At 42.9% G+C, this 21,723-nt stretch overlaps 1 protein-coding gene across 1 annotated transcript in view; it reads right to left on the reverse strand.

Annotated features, from left to right (window-relative positions):
• The window catches only part of LOC122797745 (centrosomal protein of 192 kDa-like), a 1,194,871-nt gene that overhangs the window by 288,321 nt on the left and 884,827 nt on the right, over positions 1–21,723 (reverse strand). The gene's annotated exons all lie outside the window — the stretch shown is intronic.

Consider the following 21,723-nt stretch of genomic DNA (forward strand, 5'->3'; position numbering starts at 1 on the left):
GTAAGTCCCTCTGGTGGATGATTTATGAGAAGCAATAAATATATTACGTACTGGGGAAGATAGATCACTCTCCCTGACAATCACTGGAAGTGGAGGAACCGAGCTGTCAGCTTGAGATTGGAGATGTTTGGATTAATCAATCCCTGTGGGTGTGAGATCAACTCTAGGGATGGCTCTAGGATCCATGGTTGATATAGAAGGTGAGGCCAAAGGAAGGGGAACCAAACTCAATAGGGGACAATGAGGATCACTTTGCTTTTCAACCGGAGGGCTTTCTTCAGGAAGAGGGGAATGAGAGGGAGAGGAGGAAAGGCATACAGAAAAACCCAAGGGCCAATCATGGACCAGTGTGTGTGTGTGTCCCTCGGTGACTCCCCCAACAGGGTGATCAGGGCAAAGTAGTTGCTGCATTTGTGATTGATTGGAGAGGCGAATAGGTCGCAGCAAGGCTGGCCCCAGTGTTTGAAAAGTTTCTCCGTTATTAGAGGATTGAGGAACCACTTGTGAGGCTGAAGAATGCATCTGCTCAACTTGTCCGCAATCACGTTGGAGCTCCTGGGAATGTGTGCTGCTATCAGAAAGTGGATGGAAACCATCTCCCATTGCCAAATTCTCAGATTCTCAACACAGAGGAGAGGATTTGATTCCTCGTTTGTTGATGTACCAGACCACTGACATGTCTGATTAAATTGCAATGGTCCCTGACGGAAGGAGAGAGGGAAATGCTTGCAATGCTAAAAGCACCGCCCTCAGTTCTAGGACATAGATATGCAATCAGGTCTCTGTTTCTGACCAGGTACCTTGGACTGTATTTCCATGATACAGCCCCCCCCCCCAATCAGGGAGGCATCCGTGGTTGCCATGGCCTTGGGTTGATGGGGGCAGAAGAGGCGAGACCACTGTCAGCCATCTGGTTTCATTCATCACATTAAGTCCTGCTTGCATCTTTGAGTCACTCAAATTAGGAAGGACAGAGTGCGTTGTAAGGCGTACTACTGTGTTAGTAGTAGCCACTGCAGAAGTCTCATGTAGAGTCTCACTAGAGGTACTATGGTGATAGATGCTGCCATAGACCCTAGCAGTTGAAGTACAGACTGAGCCGGGGATGGGCCGTGACACAGTATCATCCAAACCTGGGATGTTATCCTTTGAAGCCTGTGATCTGGTAGGGATGCTTGGCAATTTTTCGTGTACAGAACTACCCCAATGAATTCTAGGGACTGAGATGGGGTTAAGTTGCACTTCTTCCAGTTTATGGATATACACAGATGTTGAGCTATTTTTAGAGTATATGAAAGAGTATCTTCCGATAGACGCTTGGTGGGGGCAGTGAGGAGCCAACTGTCCAGACACGGAAACACCTGGAATCTTTGTAGTCTCAAGTGAGCTGTTACTACTGCCATACACGTGAACATTCTGGGGGCTGTAGAGTCCAAAGGGCAGAACTAGGAAGTGAAAATGATTGGCCCCTGCAGCGAAGCAGAGGTATCTTCTTGAGCATTTATCTATTTTTATATGGTAATGCGCATCTTGAAGATCTATTCAGCACATCCAATCGTCCTTCTCTAGCAAGAGGACGACAGACTGAACTGTGACCATCCGGAATTTCTCTTGATTGATAAATTTGTTTAACAAGCTGAGATCTAGAATCTGTCTCCAGTACCGTGCCTTTTTTGACAAAAAGAACCTTGAGTAGAATCTGGATCTTATTTGGTCTGGTGGAACTTGGATGACTTTTTTGGAGAAGCTTTTGAATTTCTAGTGCTGCTGCTTCCCTTTGGCTGGGTGGAACGTCGGGAATTCGAGTAAGGGAAGTAGGGTTGAGGTTGAACGGAATGTGGTATCCTCTTGGTGATTATCCATTGTAACCATGAATATGTTATTGTATGCCAGACAAAAAGGTACAAGGAGAAATTTCCCCCGACGGCTTCCAGAGGAAAGCAACTGGGCCACTCTCAAGATATGGTTGGCCAGAGAAATAGTCTCTGGAACCCTGGTTACGCGGACCTCCCCTGCCCCGAAAGGGGCGTTATCCATTAGAGTTACCAGCTCTGCCTCTAGGGGAAAACTCAGCACGTGTGTCATGGAAAGGACCCTGTGATATTTTGCACCACATCTTTCCACTCCTCTGGTTTCTAGAATAGGAATTTTGAGAAGCCAAAAAACATACACATACGGCAGAAAGAGTCTTGCCGCCCTGCTCGCACCTTGCCAATGTGTAACTTTAGGGCCGAAAAGTGAAGATGCTTCAATTGGAGCATTCAAGGAGGACTTAAAGGGCTTCACAAAGTCGCATAGGCGCATCCAGGCATGATGTCTCATGATGAAGATTGAACCCACCGCTGTGGCAGCTCCTTCCGTGCCATGGGATATCAGACGCATGGAGGAGTTGGAAATGGATTTGAGGGTAGCTAGCTGTGAAGCCACTATCACGGACCTCAACAGACAGCTCCTACTAAGGTTTCGGAGAGTTCATTAATCAAATCTCTTTGGAGCCTGGTGAAGTGTGTCATATAATTCAAAGACTTAACTGCGAATGTCGAAGCAAAGACTCGCTTCCCTAGCCTGTCCACCACCCGGGACTCGTTGGGTGGGTGGACACTCTCTCCTCAGCCAATTCTTTCCTGGTAGCAGCCGCTACCACCATGGCGTCTACTGGAAGACTCTTTGACCAATGTGGATGCTGTTCCAGGTTTATAAAATTGTGTCTGGCCTCCGAGGAATCGATTCAATGGTGTCAGGACATTTCCATGCACACTGCATGATGAGCTGGACAAGCTCGTCTGCAAGTGGAGTCACCCAGGATGTAGGGGGCCGGGCAAGAACATGGACTCCTCGGAGGAAGGGTTGGGTTGGAGGGCTTCCAACCACTCCCCTATTTCAAAATCTCTTGGGAAGACTCTGAAGGGCAGGGTGTCCTGAGGCTCTTGTACCCGGTGACCAACAGTGGCTTGTGTCAGCTGCAGTGCAGAAAGGGAGCAGGGTAACGATTCTGACACCAAAGGCTTACCTACTGAGGCAAGGGCCCTCTCCATGACCTGGAAGGTCAGCCGGCCCACCCAAAGTGGGATGGGAGCCCGTAACAGAGCACATCAACCTTGGGAACCAGAGTCCCACCCCGCTCCAACGAACCAGCCACCAAACCAGGAGTCTCAAGAGGGCTGTGTACCAAAAGAACACCCGGAACTGGGGACAGCGCTGTGGAAAAAAAATAGGTGCAGAGACAGGAATTCCAGTGCCGATGGAGCAGCCACAATCCTGAGAGGGTCCCAGTGCTGAATGCACCAGGAGCCACAGGGATGTCTCTGATACCACAGTGAGGTCCACCAGTGGAACCGAAGCAAGGGACGCCGATGTTGGTTCAGGGGGTTTCAAGGCTTGCAGAGAAGTTGAAGGAGGAGAGTAGCCTGGAGTCTGTGGAAAAATCTGACTACCACCAATGGGGGGGGGGGGGGGTAATATTAGCTGGGGTGGAGATCTCTCTGGCCCCATCTGGAGCTGATCGACAAGGCACACTACATCCAGTTCTGAAAGGCACCTAGTTGACCGCATGGACAATCCTGATGGGGATTCAGGCCTCTCTAGGAATGGGCTGTACTGGTGCCCCAGAAAAGGGTCTATCAACAGTGAATATCTTGTCCTGGCTGCCTGTATAGATGTATCCAATTTCGAGTCAGTTGGAACCGGCAACAGTTCAGTGGATGGATACGGTGCAGAGAACGACAATGCTGAAAAGGCCTGCACCAATGCTGTCGGTGCAGAGGTCTGTTCAGAAGCCTGTAAAGTCAGCGCGCTGAAGTAGATGCCATCAGCATCGAGGTAGATATTGGGGATATAGCCAATGAAGACTGTGCCGAAGCCAGACCAGAGGTCGATGCAACCATCAAAATCAGTTCAGACAATTTTTGTATTTTAGTCTTAGGTTCTTTAAGGTCACCGGAGGGAAGACGAGGGAACCGAATGAGCATGTGGTCACTTTTTATGATGTTTGCTAGGAGGGTATGAACCCTTTGTCCCAGAGATCGCCTCCAAAAAAGGCATTTTATAGGAGGCCTTTTAAAATCAATTTGTTCTATTGCTCATTTAAATTTCTGGATAAGAAGTTTTTACAAATACCGCAGGGTGGCTAAATAAAAAGATGAGGGACGCCCAAGCAGTAAACACAAATATCATGTGTCTGAGTGTGGTAGCTTACGGCCATTACATTGTTTGAAGTCAGTGGTGCCTTTCTTTTCTGACATGATTAGAAAAACACAACACTCACACTTGAGGACAAGTAGAAGAAAAATATACTTCTACACCAAAAATAAAAAGAATTTCTAAGAGAAAGATAAAGTAATTACCAACAATGGTAAAACATGGGCTACCTTAAAAGTAGGAAGGAAGATTACCAACAATGGTAGGAAGATTACCACAAGAGTAAGGAAAGGGGGAAAGGAAAGAGCTTAAAATTAGGGAAGGCAGTGGGAAGTGCAACAAGACAAATAGAAGAGAGTAAGGTAAAAAAAAGTAAGAAATTTCAATATCCAAGTAGTAATAAAATTATGTTATAACACTTAGCTTGCGAGAGCTGGCTTGGCACGGCTTTACGGCAACATGGCAAACAAGATTTGGGGTGACAGGGAAGAGGGCATTGTGGGTAAAACCTTAGCTTGAGAGTTTAGTGCTGCAGCGAGCTTGGTAAAAGGCCAGCTCGTTTCAAAGGATGGAACAGATTCCCCATCGGTAATGAATGAAGATTAACATCAGATGGTATTTGTTTCTTTTTAGCAGTTGATAGAATTTTAAATACATCCTGGTAATTCAGTAGCTTAACGTAGACTTGTCTCGGCTCATCTATGTTCTGAGAAGGCTGGATCAACATGGTGGGCCCCCTTTCAATAACAGTTTTGCTTCGTCCATGTTTTCAAGTAAGGCGCCTAGGATCACTCATATTGTTAATATGCAGTTTGGTTCTAATTGCTCAGGGATTCCTCAGATAATGTTATTTCATCTGGATTTTGCTTCAAGGTCGATAACTTTTGATGCATATCTGTATGTGTTTGGGGCTAACCTCCGATTCTTTCTGAAGATAGTACAGTTCAATTTCGTTTTCCAAGACCTTTGCCTTTTTTTCTTTTCCCCCATTCTGGTTACAATTTGGTTAATAGAGTCCCCAAAACTGGAATTGGTCGAAGAATTTCTGTATAGCCAGTTGTATAGGTTGCAGAGCCATTTTTAGTTCTTTGAGGCTTGTAGGCTGTTCTGATTTTGTTTTATTTGTGGGTTTGTCTCTTGCTGTTTCCCAGTTCTTGGACTTTTTGCTATAACATCTTGTTCAAGAGAAGCTACCACTGAGAACTTTTTTTTAGTAGTTTGAGTTTCCATGTTATCAACTTCATTTGGCATCTTCAGCCCAGGCAGGATGACTTGACCTAATCAAGTTTAATCTTACTCTCTTTTGATGGAAATTTTTTTTAATTTAAGGCATCCCAGAAGTTGTTCATGCAAGGAGGAAGGTTTTACTGCTTGTATTGAAGAGAGCTCTATACCAGATCTGATTAGATTATTTTTGACTTCCTTATCAGAGCTAGGGAATAGCAGTGTTCATAGGTCAGCAGTCATCAATCTTCCCAAAATTAAATTTTCTTTTCTGTTAAATGTTTGCCTATGTCTTAGGTGAGAATTTTGTTACAATTGTTTTTAAGCCCTTTTATTAAATTGTTACATGCTACAAAGGAAATAAAAACTGGAGATGGGATCCTTAGAAAAGGGAAGGAGTAAACTAAATAGAAATAAATGGAACTTTGGAACAATGCATATGACAATGTTCAGGAAGAGTATCAGGGAAGGGAGGACTGAAGCAACCTCTGTAATATGAAAAAAGATGACAAAATACCCATTCTAATTACTAGACTTTATGCTATGATCCAAGAAGAAACACTAGATTTATAATGCATATGCAATGTCATCAGATTGTCAGATACACCACAGCTTCAGAGACTGTATAACTGATTTTGAACAAAGATGTAATCAATCTATGTAAATATAACATGATGCTCCCAAGTGCAACGGTTGCTTTTAAGCTGCTTGATATACTGTATGTTTTAAGATACATCACTAACATTACAAATGCAGAATTTAATTTTGGTTTCATTAAGTCAGTCTTAAGGTGCATTTACATAGAAAAAGGCATCGGGCAATGAAAGATGCATCAATGTAAGTCAGGACAGAATATTTTAAATTGCATTGACAAAAGTAGCAATGCTGGATGGACAAAAGATCTTACCATTACTAGGTATGAATCTGCCAAATTACTAGCAAGGGATCCAATACCTCTCAACTGTCCAGATTATTGCCTCATATTTTTGGGCTATTCTTCAAATCACCTAGGAATGAAGTCAGTAAATAATGACATACATCTGAATTTATGACTTCATATCAGTTAAAACTACATGTTAACAAACTCTTGTTATTCCAGCATTTTTTAAGTTTGTAAGAGCAATATTTAAAATTTGTCCCTATTTTTGGGCCTAATTATTTTAGACTTTGTCCAGATTTCTTGTGATAACAGGTTCACTTGTATTGGTCCAAAGCTGCTGCATTGTCAGAGCACCTATCAAAAGTTAACGCTTGTCCAAAAAGAGCTGAAAAAGTTTAAAAAAAGCATATGAAAATACAAAAAAATGGAACATAATATTGTTTGCAGACAGAATTTTAGATGCACACATTTTTACTTATTTTTGCATTAGGAACTTCAAGGTCAGTTGCAACTGCAACTACATGCAAATGCACAGCTTGTGAACAAAAATGCACTGAACCATAAAGTGAGTTACACTAACATGGAAAAGATGTTCAGAAAACTGAAACCTAGTAGTAGGAAATTAATTTTTGAAGATGACAAGTAGTGCTTTCCATCAAGAGAATGAAGATACCAGCAACACAGGACACGTGTGATACTGAAACCGAGGCTGTTCCAGCTGAGCTACCTTTGTTGCCCAGTAAGAAGCCCTTAAAAGAGGAAGTAACCAGTGCGAACATGAAAATGAGGAAGCAGTGATGCTTACACCACCACCATATTCATCAGTTCCTACAAGATTGTGTCAATATTCCAGAGCATGTTCTTAAGGATAGTTGCTGTAATAATGAGGTCGTCAAAACTTGAAAACATAAGGAAAAAGAAAGTTTTAAAGAAAACTTACCTTTAATTTGGATACAACATTGTGAACAGACTGTATAAATTGCTATGTAGTTAAAGCAAAAACCCTGAATGTATTTCTGTATTGAAACAAGGTACTTAATTTTGACGTTTACCTGACGGCTAGTATTCCTAAGCCTAGGCCCACTGTTATGCCTCTTCTCCAACTCCAATAGGACAGCTGCTGTGGACATGTACAAACTTGAAACTGGCACATGGCATCTTCTAACCAATTTTAGTGCTTCGGTGCCAGAAGCGTGTTTCAGCATTACATGCATCAAAGACAGCATTTGCAAAGACCATCCCTCAGTCAGGATGCCTCAAACTCCTCCCACTCAATGAAAATGGGTAAAACATGCTTGAACAGCTCCAACCAGGTTGTCAGCCCAGTCTTAAGGTGGTGGGTAACCTGGTCATTTGAAGGTATGGAAAAGATGAGGCACTGATCCCAGCAGATAGTCATGCTAGTCAAAAAGGCCAAAAATTACTTAAAAAAATGAAAGGCTTAAACTTGGACCAAGGTACTGTACAAAAGGATCAACTGTGAATGACCAGGATGTAGCTGTGGTATTTGTGCAAGGGTGTTAGCATTCCAACTGGTGTAAAGTCTGGCCTTAAAGTGGAAGATCAGTGTGACAAAAAAATGACAGTGAGCTAAGACATCAGAAACTATTTTAAAAAGCTCAGAAAAATACATTCAAAAGCAAGGATGAATTTGGTGCCAATGTTATGAAGCAGCCACAAGTACTGCAATCATGTGACAGTTGAGTTTCAAAAAAGGAAAAATTTTAAGACTCGTCTTCCCAGAAATACAGGTGAAACAAGCAGACAAAACTTTCAGGTGGGCTAGTAAAACATTAAAACACAAGAACTGATACAAAGTAACATTTTTTTCTTTACACTCAACCGGTGCTGTCTTTAATATGTTGCTACGTCTCTCACACAGCATACTCATATAATTTAACTAATCAGATACAGCTTTCTGACTTTTACACCAGGCACTCCTGACAAGAAATCTGAGTAACTAAACAGGGTAACATACACAGCTGGAAAACTAATGTTTCTGAGGCTATTAATGTTGGCTAGAAATGTACTACTACTACTAGGTGTGGTTAGGACTCAAACTCAAAAAGGCACTCAAAGCATGTCTTGTAAATAGAGGGCTTGAACTTTGCACAGAAGAACGTCCAACATGTTCATCAGAAGCCAAATCTTCTTTTACCCATAGTTTGTCAAAAAGAGGCATGGAAAAGTCATTCCATAAACATGAGGTATGCATATCTGCAAAGTATAGAGTCCTCTTGTGGCATTTATGTCTGCCCTTCCCTCGTGGCAAGGTGTGTGTGAATAACTGCAGAATCTAGAATATTTACAGTCTGCCAGATACATTGTGTGGTGTCTGCATGTCCTCCCCGCAGTCGAGAGACATTTAAAGACATGCAGGTAGGTGCATGCGTGAACAGGTGTGCTGCCTTTGAAGGGTGGGCATCAGGCTGGCAACTCTGCACCGTAAAAATCCACTGCTGATCATCAGCAGACCGGAGTTCCACTGTGGCAACCCCAAACCAGGAAAAGCTGAAAGACTTTTAGATACCCTGCGCAATTAATATAAAAGAAAGACATTATTACATCAGGAAGGAGAATATTACAGTTAGACCTTACTGCCTTCAACTGACTGGAAGAAAAGTACATTTGGGCAAGTGCACTTACACTAACAGATGCTCAAATGATCATGGCTGCAGTAGTCTAAGCTGTACTGGTTATACCCTACTAAGGATTTAACAGCTCGCCAATTTCCAAAGTTTCAGGGCACCTTCCACATGCTCAAACCATAAGCAAGCTTGGGCTGAGCTAACTAAAAGACAGGTTTGGGCTCAAATCCCTTCACAGCTTTCATGTCAACTGAAAGGGGGAGGCTGAATCTCAAGATGAACAAAAAATGTCCACACACTGATATAAAAAATAAGGGGTATGGAGTGGCTACTGCAGTAATCATTCAAGCACCTACAGCTATAATAAGTTCACTTACAAATGTACTATGTACATCATATTGATCACTGCTGCAGTAGCCCAAATTATATGGGTGGATTACCACAGCTTACAACTGGGAGATTGAAGGGGAAGGGTCCAAGAGAATGGTACTTGCAAAGCCTGACTTACATCTGGAGAAGTAATCTAGCTTGCAGTTGTTTGCAAAATTACATACAGAGGACCAAGTTGCTGCCTCTACAATACTTTTAAGACCAACCATTTCCAAATAGCGATAGTTGAAGCCAAAGTCCTACTAGAATGCACCTTAACCTTGCCTGGAATTGTTTTGTCATACTCGTAATTAAAAAAGGTAACAGTGTGACAAGCACTTGGAAATGGTCTGTTTTGACACAAGTTGACCCTTCTAAGCTTCACAAAAAATGATCCGATAGGAAGTTTTGAAAGATTTTATTCTGTCAACATAGCACCAAAGATGTCTGGACATCCAAACATTAAGAATTCTTTCTCCTTCATTTTTAGTTCAGGAAACAGCACTGAGATCCCCATATTTTGGCTTAAAGTAAACTCTGATACCACTTCAGGGGTAAAAGGATTAGTTCTCAGAAACCCCGTCTCTGTGGAAAATGAGACTGAGTTGCAAGTATGGTGGGTTAACTGTTACTCCTGTTACAGAAGTTGGAGCAATCAATAAAACAGTTTTCCATGTCAAGAACCTCAAAGTCAGCCAGAAGATTTGTTTCAAATGGGTCAAGTGTTAGTTTCATGAACACAAAATTAAGATACCAAGAGTTCTCCTATGGTGTCAGCAGTTAACTTGTTCTCTAGATTGTGCTCGAATCCAGGAATACCTAACTAGTGTGCATTAGAGAGGTCTGCTGTGTACACTTCACCCAGTATAAATATTTTTACTGAGGGAAAGTCTCCTACAATCTCCTACAATGCTTTCACACACACATATCCTATACAGACTGCTTCAAAGCCATATTCTGCCTCCTACAGGCTATAGAGGGAAAAGCTATAACTCGTTACCACTCCCACAAGAGGGGAAACCATATTGGGACCTGATCATCACCAACATGGGCGCTCTATGCTCCAGACCAGAAGTGTATCCCTCACTGGTAAGATCAGACCATAAACTAATCTCACTGGATATTCACATCCTGACCCCACCCCCTGCCCAGAAAACCACAGTGAAAAACTTCTCTAAAGCAAATTTCACACTCCTCAAAACCGAGGTGGGATCCTTCAAAGCCCCCGGGCCTGTGGAAAATACGGCCCAGACAGCAGAATCCTTTATAAACGCATTCTATGAACACCTTCAGGAATGCATGGATCATGCAATCCCAAATAAAACCAAGACCATGTCCTCCAAAGGCAGGCATCCTGTCTGGTGGATCCCAGCCATAAACATACTATACAATAGAAGGAGGACGCTACTACATGAGAGCGCAAAATCCCAAAAAGGGAAGACATCTCTGATCAGTATTAGCAAAAAACTACGGGCACTCATAAAATCGTCTAAGGCCAGCTTAGAGAGAAAAATTACACAGGGCACCAAGGATAATCACAAGGCTTTCTTTAGTTATGTTAGGAACCTGGGTGGGAATTTCCCAGATATGCTCAGAATTAGTCCAAAATGACAAAAAATACACCGAACCCACAGACATTGCCAACATCCTAGCTGACACATTCAGCGCAAACTCCCCCCTCCCCACCAAAAGGGCAAATATCTATCCCAGCAGAGTGCTGCCCCCCTGACATCTCAGATGCTCAGGTAAGAGCTGCCCTCTCCAAAGCAAAAAACACAGCATCAATGGGACCAGACGGTGTCCAGGGCTGTGTCCTACATGAACTCCAAGAAGAGCTAAACCCAAACATAAAACTACTGTTCAATCTCAGCCTTACTACAGGATATGTATCCAAAGAGTGGCGTACAGCAACAGTGGTCCCTCTCCACAAAGGTGGTGCCTCAACGGATCCTGGAAACTATCGCCCCATAAGCCTGACTAGCTTGGTCTGCAAAGCTATGGAAAGGATCATCATGGACCTCATAAATAAAGATATTGGGGACCTACAGACACTGGATCCTACCCAGTTCGGCTTTGTTAAGGGCAGATCCTGCCTCTTAAACCTGGTCGATTTCTTTGAAACAGTCACCAAGGCCATTGATGAGGGGAAGGTGGTCCACACAGCCTACCTGGACCTCGCAAAAGCCTTCGATACAATACCCCACTCGGGCATTATAGCTAAGCTCACCAGCTTAAATATAAACCCCTATGTCACTAGATGGGTTGCAAACTGGCTCAAGGACAGAACCCACATGGTTAGAATTGCTGGAGCCATGTCAGACTCCAAACCAGTTACAAGTGGCGTCCCACAAGGCTCAGTCCTGGGACCTCTCTTGTTCAGTATATATTTCTCGGAGGTACAGGCCAACACGGGACTGTGGCTGACCAAGTCCGCAGATGACTGCAAACTAGGCACCATAATCGACTCTCCAGCCAACACAAGCATCCTACAAAAGGGCCTGATAGAAACAGACAACTGGTGCCAGAGCCATGGCCTCAAGCTAAATGCCAAAAAGTGTATAGTCATCCCCTTTGGCAAAAACAAAGTGCCCACAAATTACCACATAGGTGGTAATCCATTAAGTACGGAAGTAATTAGGGACCTGGGGACCCAAGTTGATAGCAATCTCTCATTTGAAAACCACATGGCCAAAGTGGTTAGAAAAACATTTTATATAGCCCACATAATCATGAAGGGATTCTCATCTAGATCAGGGGAGGTCATCGTGCCTCTTTACTCATCCCTCATCAGGCCCATAATTGAGTACAATGCCCCTTTTGGGATGTACCTTACCAGACACCTGCAGCAACTGGAAAGACCCCAAAAGTACCTCACCAAGAGGATCAAAGGGCTCAAACAGATGCCATATGCTGTCCGGTTAAGGTAACTCCAGCTCTACTCAGTGACATACCGCCTGCTCAGAGGCGATCTGTGCCTGACGTATAAAGCCATGTCCAACCCGGAATTAATGGACATGCTGCACCTCAGAAAATCCAAATCCCATCGAGCTACGCTCGAGACTTGAACCTCAGCACTGAAATAAATAGGACATGCTGGAGGGACAGATTCATAACCCAGAGGCTCCCTTCACTCTGGAATAAAATCCAAGTCCAGGTTAGGCAGAGTCCCTCATTGACTCTCTTCAAGAGGAATCTTGATGAGTGGATGGGAGATCGTAGGTTTACCCCGGGTATCACTTCTGTGTCACTGTTAGACAGAGGCACAGTATACTAACCTCGAAAAAGGGCATAGCAAAATTCATTTAAAATGGGTGGCGAAAGCCAAACACACTCTGGCTAGGCTTATAAATGCCCTAGGGCAGATAGCCTAGTATGAACATATGAACCTATACCTGGCATATAAGACATCAGGCCCGACTCTGATGGATCTCCTGTATATCAGCAAAACTAAAAGCACCATTTACCCATTTTAAAGACTTAGAACTTGCCTGTAACATAATTCAGACCTGCTAGACAGACAGGTATGTACCCCAGACACAACACCTTCTCTGGAACAGGCACCCCCATCCATGTCGAGCACATTCCCTCTCAATCCACTTTAACTGCAACTTTGACAACTGGATGGGGAACCAGAAATTCACTCCTGGTTTGTCACCTATGTCTGTAATGGACACAGCCTTTAAAATGGTTCATCTTCTAGGTCAGTGCTTGTAAATAGACAAAAAACAAAACAAAAAAAAAAACAGTTCAACAAGAACCGAAAACTGAGGACAGTAAAAAAATAAGCCAAAAAACGATGAGGAAAGACTCCACTTTAATGACGGGTAAACCAAATCACTGCTTGTAAATGTTTCATCTTCCAAGCTCCTTGTTTATACTACCAAGGCTAACAAAATTTGTCAGAGATTGGGATGCATGGCTAGACTTAAAGGCCCCAGAGGTTGCTTGCTTTGTATACACCTATGAACCAAAGGAGTTGCTTGGCTTTCTTGGAGGTCTATTATGCAATACTCCTTTCAAAAACATTTTGACATAAGAATGCCCTGAAAGAGGGGAATTAAATGGAGAGACATGCTGAAATGGCCGACAAATTAACCTTGACAGAGGAGTAAGAAAGGTCATAGAAAAGTAACTCAAATATTGTAAAACCAGAAAAACTGCTTGCCCTGAATGGGTGTTGGATAGTATTTTCTAGCTGATGGCAATAGTATTACCATTTGCTTATATATGATTTTGTAGTAGCAAGTTTTTTTGCCTCCAGTACCGCCTACTGCACGTCCTCAGTAAACAGATGGCAAAAAGATATTAAGACCTTATTCATGCAGCCCACTCAAGTTGTTTGGGGTCGGGATGCATCAAACACTTCCATTCTTGCATGAATAGATCCAGTATGTGAAGAAGCTTGTGGTAACTGTCCCTAGGCAATTCCAAAAGAAAAAAAACACTGTTGCTTGGGCCAAAAGGAAGTCATCACAATCACCATAGGAGATTTTTTCTAAACCTTCAAATGTACCTTAGATATCAGTGGAAAGAATGGAGAAAACAAACATTCCTGTCTGAAGAGGAAAAAGCATCTGTCCTGCAGGTCTTCTTGAAATGACGTTCTGGAGCAGAATTTTGCCAGGTTGTTCAGAGACTAGGCCAAAAAGACTATTTGATATCCCAACAGATTGCTATAATCTTGGAAGAGCCCCTGATCTAGTTTTCATTTGCTGGGGTCTGCCTTGTCCTGCTCAGTTGTATCTGCCACAGTTTTGCTCTGCCAGAACATAGAATGCCTGTAGAGTGAGATTGTGCATTAAAGCTATATCCCCAGCTAACATGCCTAGTCCGCATAGGGATAAGACCTGGTTCCCCCTGCTTGTTTATGCACCGGGTCACTGTAATACTGTCTGTAACAACCTTTAATGGCCCTGGGGATCACAGGTTATTCAAACAGTTGAGTGCCTTGATAAGGGCAAGCAACTCTCTTATATTATTTAAGCGCTTGTGTCGGTTTTTGTTGTCCCAGATGCCTTGCATTTTTACCCCAGTTGATACTGCTCCCCAAGCAAAGTCTAAGGTCTTTGTGGTGACTGACTGCTTTGGAGCAAGAGGAGAGAAAGGGAGACCTGGATTCAGGGAAATCTGATGTCTCCATATCAAGTGATTTCTTTTCACAAAGCTCAGAACAGAGATCTGAAAAGATAATGGGTGTTGGTGCTGGAACGAAAGACACTTTGGATACCACTGTATCTTCCTCATGTGGAGCCTTGTCAGAAGAATTATACAGGCCATGAGACCCAAGATCCAGAGGTATTCCCTTGCAGTGACTGAAGTGTCAGACCCTTTGAATTTATCCAAATATTGATCTTTTTTTTCCTGCCAAAGAAAAGCTCTTTGCATTGAGATGTCTAGCAGACACCTCCAGAATACAATCCTGTGTGATGGAGTCAAAAATGACTTTTGAATTTTTTTTTTTCTTTTGGAATCTAAGCCTCATAAGTAATCTTTCACCCAAATAAGGGATGCCTGACACTTTGAAAGACTGTGTAAAGATACGCAAGCTGTATAAATGTGGATATTCTGTAGCCTGCAATGGGATGTAATAGGAGCTGGACATTGAATACTCTTGGATAGCCCTAACAGTAAGGCAGAGAACGGACGTGATTCAGGCATAGAAAACCTTAAACATACTAAGACTGGATAAATAAGAACAAGAGGCAGCAGTTGGGAAGAGAGAGCATTTTGAACATGGGCACCATCACATGCTGGTTTACGAAAGAAAAGATATAAAACTGGTCTCCAGGCATTTTCTTTCTTGAGTCACAGAAACACTGGACTAAAAGTTTTCCCACAACTGGGAATCAGGAACGGTTTTCTATTACCACGTGAGACAGCATGTCATGCTGGACAGGAGGGAATGGAGTAGTTTGGTCTAGTGATGTGGAATAATGCCCTGAAAAGGAGGAAATTCTTCTCACTGCCATCCATAACCCTTCTGAATCAGTCTCTGAATTAATTTGTCTGAAACAATCCGTTGTCAGAGAGAAATGGAGTCAGACTTTCTGAAAGGCATGTGGGGTGGGTTGGGGGGAGTCCCTTATAGTATTGTGGTCCTGGGGATCCTGCTTCCTTTTTTGGAACCTTATTGCCATAGTTTTTTTAAATGTACACTTACTAGCATTTTGCTGAGTCAATTTTCTTCCTTGCTAAAATTGGACAAGGGAGTTGAAAATCCCTTGGAAGATGGGGAAAAGGAGAGCTGAGAAATCTGAGGCAGACTATGCATCAGCTTACTCCTCTCTGTCCAAAAACAATCTCTGTCAAAAGGAGAATTTAAAATCTAATTCACATGTTTTGGAAGGTTCTGAGAATGCAGAAAGACAAACATGCTTAACATAATACCAGGGGCAACAGCCCTGGACTTGGCATCTACAGAGTCATAAACGCACTATAAACAATGAGTAGTTCGTAGGTTCATAGGATGGTACTAGGCTATCAGCCCTAGGGCCTATACAAGCCTAGCCATAATAATTCCCTGGCTATTTCTTCCCACAATATTTACTTTCCTGGACCCTTGTCTAGCAGGGTGACTGACGTGATCCCCGGGGTGAATTTCCTATCTCCCATCCATCATCAAGGTTCCTTTTGAAGAGGGCCAAAGAGGCGCTCTGCTTGAAATGTATGGGCAGTCTATTCCAGAGTCTGGGGAGTCTCTGGGTCAGGAACCTATCCCTCCAGCATACTTTGTTCATTGTGATGACAAGGCTTAGATCCCTGGAGCATGTGGCTCTGAGGGATTGGGATTTCTTTAAGTGTAGCAGGTCCAACAGCGCTGGGCTTGGCATGGCCTTGTATGTTAGGCAGAGATCGCCTCTGAGTAGACGATATGCGACAGATTATAGCTGGAATTTGTTTTTAGACGGTCAGCATAGGGCATCTGCTTTAGAGCTGTGATTCTTTTAGCGAGGTATTTCTGCAGCCTTTCCAGTTGTTGCAGATGCATTGAGAGGTACGTACCAAACAGGATGTTGTATTCTATAATGTGTCTAATGAGGGATGAGTACAGTGGGACAATGACCTCCTTTTTCTTGATGAAAAGCCCTTAGTGATGAGGTGTGCCACATAGGATTCCTGACTGTTGTGGCAATGTGGTTATCAAGGTGAGACTACTGTCCACCTGTGTCCCCAAGTCTCTCATCACACTTCTGGTGTTTAGTGTACTGCCACCTATGTGGTAATTCACAGGTACATGTTTTTCCCCAAAGGGGATAACTATAAATTTCTTGGCATTGAACTTGAGCCCATGGCTCTGGCACCAAGCATCTGTTTCTGAAAGGCTCTTTTGTAGAATATCCACATAATTTGGGAATTCAATAATGGCTCCCAGTTTGCAGTCATCTGCGAACTTTGTTAGCCAGAGCCCCTTAGTGTTGGCTTGTACTTCAGAGAAATAGATGCCAAACAAGAGAGGTCCCAGGACTGAACCCTAAGGTACTCCACTTGTCTGGAGCTGGATTTGGAGTTGGCTACTTTTACAGTGCTGGTTATTGTCAGTAAGCCAGTTGGCAACCCATCGAATGACATACGGATTAATGCCCAGCTTGGCAAGTTAATCTATGATTCCAGAGTGGGGAATGGTGTCAAAGGCCTTGGCGAGGTCAAGATAGGCTGTGTGGACCACCTTACCCTAGGCTGTGTGGGCCACCTTACCCTCGTCCACAGCTCTAGAGACTGATTCAAAGAAGTCAATCAGGTTCACGAGACAAGATTGGCCCTTCACGAACCCAAACTGGGTGGGATCCAGTGTTTGCAGATTGCCAATGTCTTTGTTTATAAGTTCCATTATAATACGCTCCATGGCCTTGCAGATCAGGCTTGTCTGACGGGGTGGTAGTTCCCAGGATCCAAGGTGGGTCCCCCCTTTGTGGGATAACTGTAGCTGTGCACCACTCAGTGGACACGAAGCCTGAGGTGAGGCTATGATTAAACATGACACTTAGGTGAGGTGCCATTTCATTTTGTAGTTCATGTAGTACACACCCCGGGATATAGTTTGGTCCCATGGATGCTGTATTCTTAGCTTTGCAGAGTGTGTTTTTTACCTGTGTGGCCATTATTACTGGAATTTGGCAATCTTTTGGTATTGAGATGGGCCCTTTAGGGGGTGAGAAAGGGGTGAAGATGGCACTGAATCTATCTGCCAGGATATTGGCAATATCCTTGGGATCAGTATATTTAATGCCATTCTGCTGTAACTCAGAGCAGATCTGAGCATTGCCATTTAGATTCTTGACATAGCTATAAAATGTTTTGTAATTATCTTTGGAATCTTTAGCAATTTTATTTTCGTAACTAGCTTTGGAGGATTTTATGAGGGATCTCAACTTCTTACTGAGGCTGGTAAGGGAGTTTTTTGCATCATGGGATTTTCCTCTTCTGCATCAGTTTCTTCCTTTTGTTGTAAAGTTTGTTTATGGCAGGGGCCCACCAGATGGGCTTCCTTTTTTTGGAGGAGAGCGTCTTGGTTCTATTTGGGATGGCACAATTTATGCACAAGTGGATGTGCTCATACAGTGCCTTAGTGTAGGATTCAGCAGTCAAACTTTCAGTTCCCGTCTGCATGGGTGTCATGAAGTTTGTCACTTCTGACTTGAGCAGCATGAAGTTGGCTTTGGAGAAGTTTTTTATGGAGGTTTCCTTACTGGGGGGGCGGGGGGAGGGATGTGGATGTCAAGGGTGATTAGCTTATAGTCAGACCTGACCAATGAGGGGGTGACCATAGGTGTGGAGCATCGATTTCTCATGTTGGTAATTAAGAATGATCTAAGAAAATGAAAAAACTAAACACAAAGCAGGTTTTGCCTCACAAGAGAGAGCTGCAGATAAAACATTCCTCATACTTTCACAACTGGAATAAACATACGAGCCTGAGAATTCAAAATTCTAAAAATTTAATTTGCAGAAGCACACACTTTTTTCAATTGTTTTGCCGTCCTTATCAACAGGGATAGGATTAAAATTAAAATGTCTGGCAGCAACCAAATTAACTAAAGCTACTGCTGCTGGGTCAGATATGGGTTATGTGCCTAAAAGTTTGAAAGGATGAGGAACTTTGTATATCCTACCTGCTTTCTCAGGTACAGCATGCTGGCTACCAGGAAACCAAATGCTGTAACATATCGTCCAATGCTGACAGCACTGGGGAGGATGGCAGAAGTTCTGTGAATTCCAGGTGTAACATTTCATAGCATTTTCTGAGGGACTGAGGAACCTCAGTGCTCTCCCACTGAAACCACATGCACATTCTGGAAATACTCAAAGAAAGATAATCCTTCACAGGGAGAATCAGATAACATGCTCTCCTCGGAGTCTGACACAAAAATCTGATAAAGACCAGTATCTGTCCCATTACATTCCTCACTAGATTTCTTGAATCTCAAGCAAAACAGAAATCTGTTTTTCTTTTACCAGAAAGATAAGGGTCAACAGCCCCTTCAAGGCTCTGAGCAAAACTTTAATTATTCATTTCCATTTAAAATGGTGCAGAAGATGCATATTTAGCTTTGTTTCTTTTTGACAGGAAAGTTAGTGCAAACAGAATTACTGGTGGCAACTTCCCCAGGGATGGACATGATATTCTTAGCTGATCAGAGCCACCTTCCTTTCCCCTTCTTCCAAAACTGACATGAGTGTTTCTTCTTTGTTCAGTGAGGTGACCCCAACAGCTGCAGAGGGTATGGCTACCAATCAACAGTGGCTTTATGACCAACAGACAGATCCAGGGAAAAATGAGCAGTCTGAGAGAACAGACAATTCAAGTCACTAGCAGGCTACTAGATAAATGAAAATGAGACTTAAAGCACTGTGTTAATTACATCCCACTCCCCATTTGGTACAAGCTCATCCAGCATTGTGGGGACACCAAGATGAAATGCTTGGGAGTATGGATAGCTAAAAGATTCCACAAAAGAATCAAGGCAGAAAACTTTAGCAAAAATAGTTGCACTGACAAAAAAATGGGAGACAAAGAATGGATACAGATCACAGAATAGCAGCAATAACGATGTTCATAATACTGCTAATAGTATTTTGCCAGGCCTTCATTTACTCCACAGGATGTGACAGAATAGATTAGAGAATGATTTCTAGGTACATCTGGGATGGAAGAAACTCGCAAGTAAGGAGAGGGTAATGTTAAGCTCTCATCAACAAGGGCTTGAGGTCCCAAATTTAGAGGGGTACCATACGACAATCCAATTGTGAATAATCTACTTCTTGCAAGATGAAAATGGTCTCTCAAGCTGGAAACAGATGATCCTAGGGCATGAAGCAGGGCAACTAAATCCCCTCATTAAGATGTGGGTTCAGTTACCAGAAAAAAATGTGCCAGGAAGAAAACTTGGGAAATATTAAAGACATTAAACTTTAAAATGAGGAGAGGGACATGACCCTGATGGAACTCTGTATGAATTTCTACACGCACTGGTAAAGAGATTTAGAATAAATCCAAGATTAATAAAAGACTGGCACTCTAAAAAAGAACCAGCTGCATATTGGCAATTAAAGCAAGGTGATACCCATATGGAATGACGGGAGTTGTTAGAAACGTACAAACCCACTAAAGACAGCTGAATGAGATGCAGAAGAGTGAGAAAACTAGACAAATATTATAAAAAGGTGATCAGAGTGGGAAAGGAGGGCCATATTCATTCAGATTCTAATTGAAGCTACAACACTGGAAGCCTGTAGAGAACACCTAGTTAGTAGGCTATACAAGGGTTTGAAAGATGAATGGGGTAACAGCAGTCAGGTTATTGCAGGACAGGAGATGCTGGGCATAACCGGATAAGGAAAATATAACGACAAAATACAGTTGTGCAAAATCTTACCTTAACAGTAAATGTTCTCTTCACTGTTGCAGTATTCCTAAAAAAAAGGATCTCTTACCACGGATAGATCATCATCCAGCCAGGGTACCAAAGCCTTTAGTACTTAAAGGCACTATACGTCACACACACACTCCCCATGCCAGGCGCAGGGCATATAAGTGACAGACACGCACACACACAACTGAAAAAGCACAGGAGGAACAGACTGCCTCCTAGGGACAAGAATGAATGCGTACATCCAGGAGGAGAAAAGGGAGAAGAGTCCCTCAACAAGGAGGGTAGGAAGGAACAGGCTAGAGCAGGGGGGGGGGGGGGGCAGGAGGGATGCAGTGAATACTGCAACAGTGAAGAGGACATCTACTGTTAAGGTGATATTTTATACAACTCTACTTAATGTCCTTCCATATCACTATTGCAGTATTCTTAACAAAAGAGAGTAAAAAAAGTTCAAGAAACCTGGGAGGACAGCACTGAAGAGCCTTCCAGAAATCCATGAAGGAGAGACCTGGCAAAGCTTGCTCTAGCCCTATGAATAACATCCAACTTGTAATGCTTAATGGAGATATGAACTGAAGACAAAGTAGCAGCCTCAAGGATGAAATATCCAGCCCCTTGAAACAAGCATCAGAAGAGGCAGCAGCCCTAGTAACATGAGCCTTTACAGAGGAGGAAAGACATATAAAAGAACAAAAAGAAATGGCCTTTGAAATCTATAATGAGATGGTTTGCTTAGGAACAGCCAAACCCAATGACCTGGGATGAAAGAAAACAAAGCTGCTCAGATTTGCAAATGTCCTTAATTTTATCCAAATAACTGTGCAGAACCTTCTCACTGGCAGACTGCAGAGAAGGGCAAAAGGAAGGCAAATGATAAAGATACAAATAATTGACCACCTTGGGCATAAAAGGATTAGGACAAAGAGACCTTGTCTCTTGTGAAAAACTAAAAAGGGAACAGCAGCCATGAGACACTGAAGCTCAGATACTCACTCAGAAAATTACTTCTTTTAAGCCCTCTCTTCAGCCAAGTACAATGTTGTAGTGAAGCTGAAGCAGCAGGCTCAAAAGAAACCAGAGTCAATATTTCAAGAGTAAAACTGAGGTCCCAGGAAGGCAGAATTGCTTTCTTGAGAGGCCTAATATGAATGATACCTTTAAGAAATTGCTTTACTTCAAATTTATAGGCCAGAGAAGTAACTAAGGGCAAACAAGCAGAAATTGCTGATAGGTGAGCTGTAACTGAAGAATATGCCAAACCAGAATGGAGCAGATCACACAAATAAGAACCATAGGAACCTGTACAAATAAGGGATCCTGGTTTCAAGAGAGGAACCAGACAAACTTTTCCATTTGGACAAACATAATTTCCCGATAAGTTTACTTGACTGTTGCAGGACCTAAAGCATGTCCTCAGAAAAGAGGTACCTAAAAGGATCAAAACCCTATCACCCACAGCATCAGATGGAGTGGACAAGTGTGGATAGATAAGACTCCTTATCTTGTGTGAGAAAGTCCACCTAGTGAGGTAATTTGTGAAGACTGACCCTGGCTAAGTGAGAAAGAAGGGGGGGAACCAATGCTGTATGGGCCAAAAAGGAATCACTAAAGATTTTGAGGGAGTCTTGCCTGATCTTGTGCAAAACCCTCGGTA

This window comes from Protopterus annectens, chromosome 3.part1 (genome assembly GCF_019279795.1).
Source record: "Protopterus annectens isolate FY-2018-M chromosome 3.part1, PAN1.0, whole genome shotgun sequence".
NCBI classification, from domain to species: Eukaryota; Metazoa; Chordata; order Ceratodontiformes; family Protopteridae; genus Protopterus; species Protopterus annectens.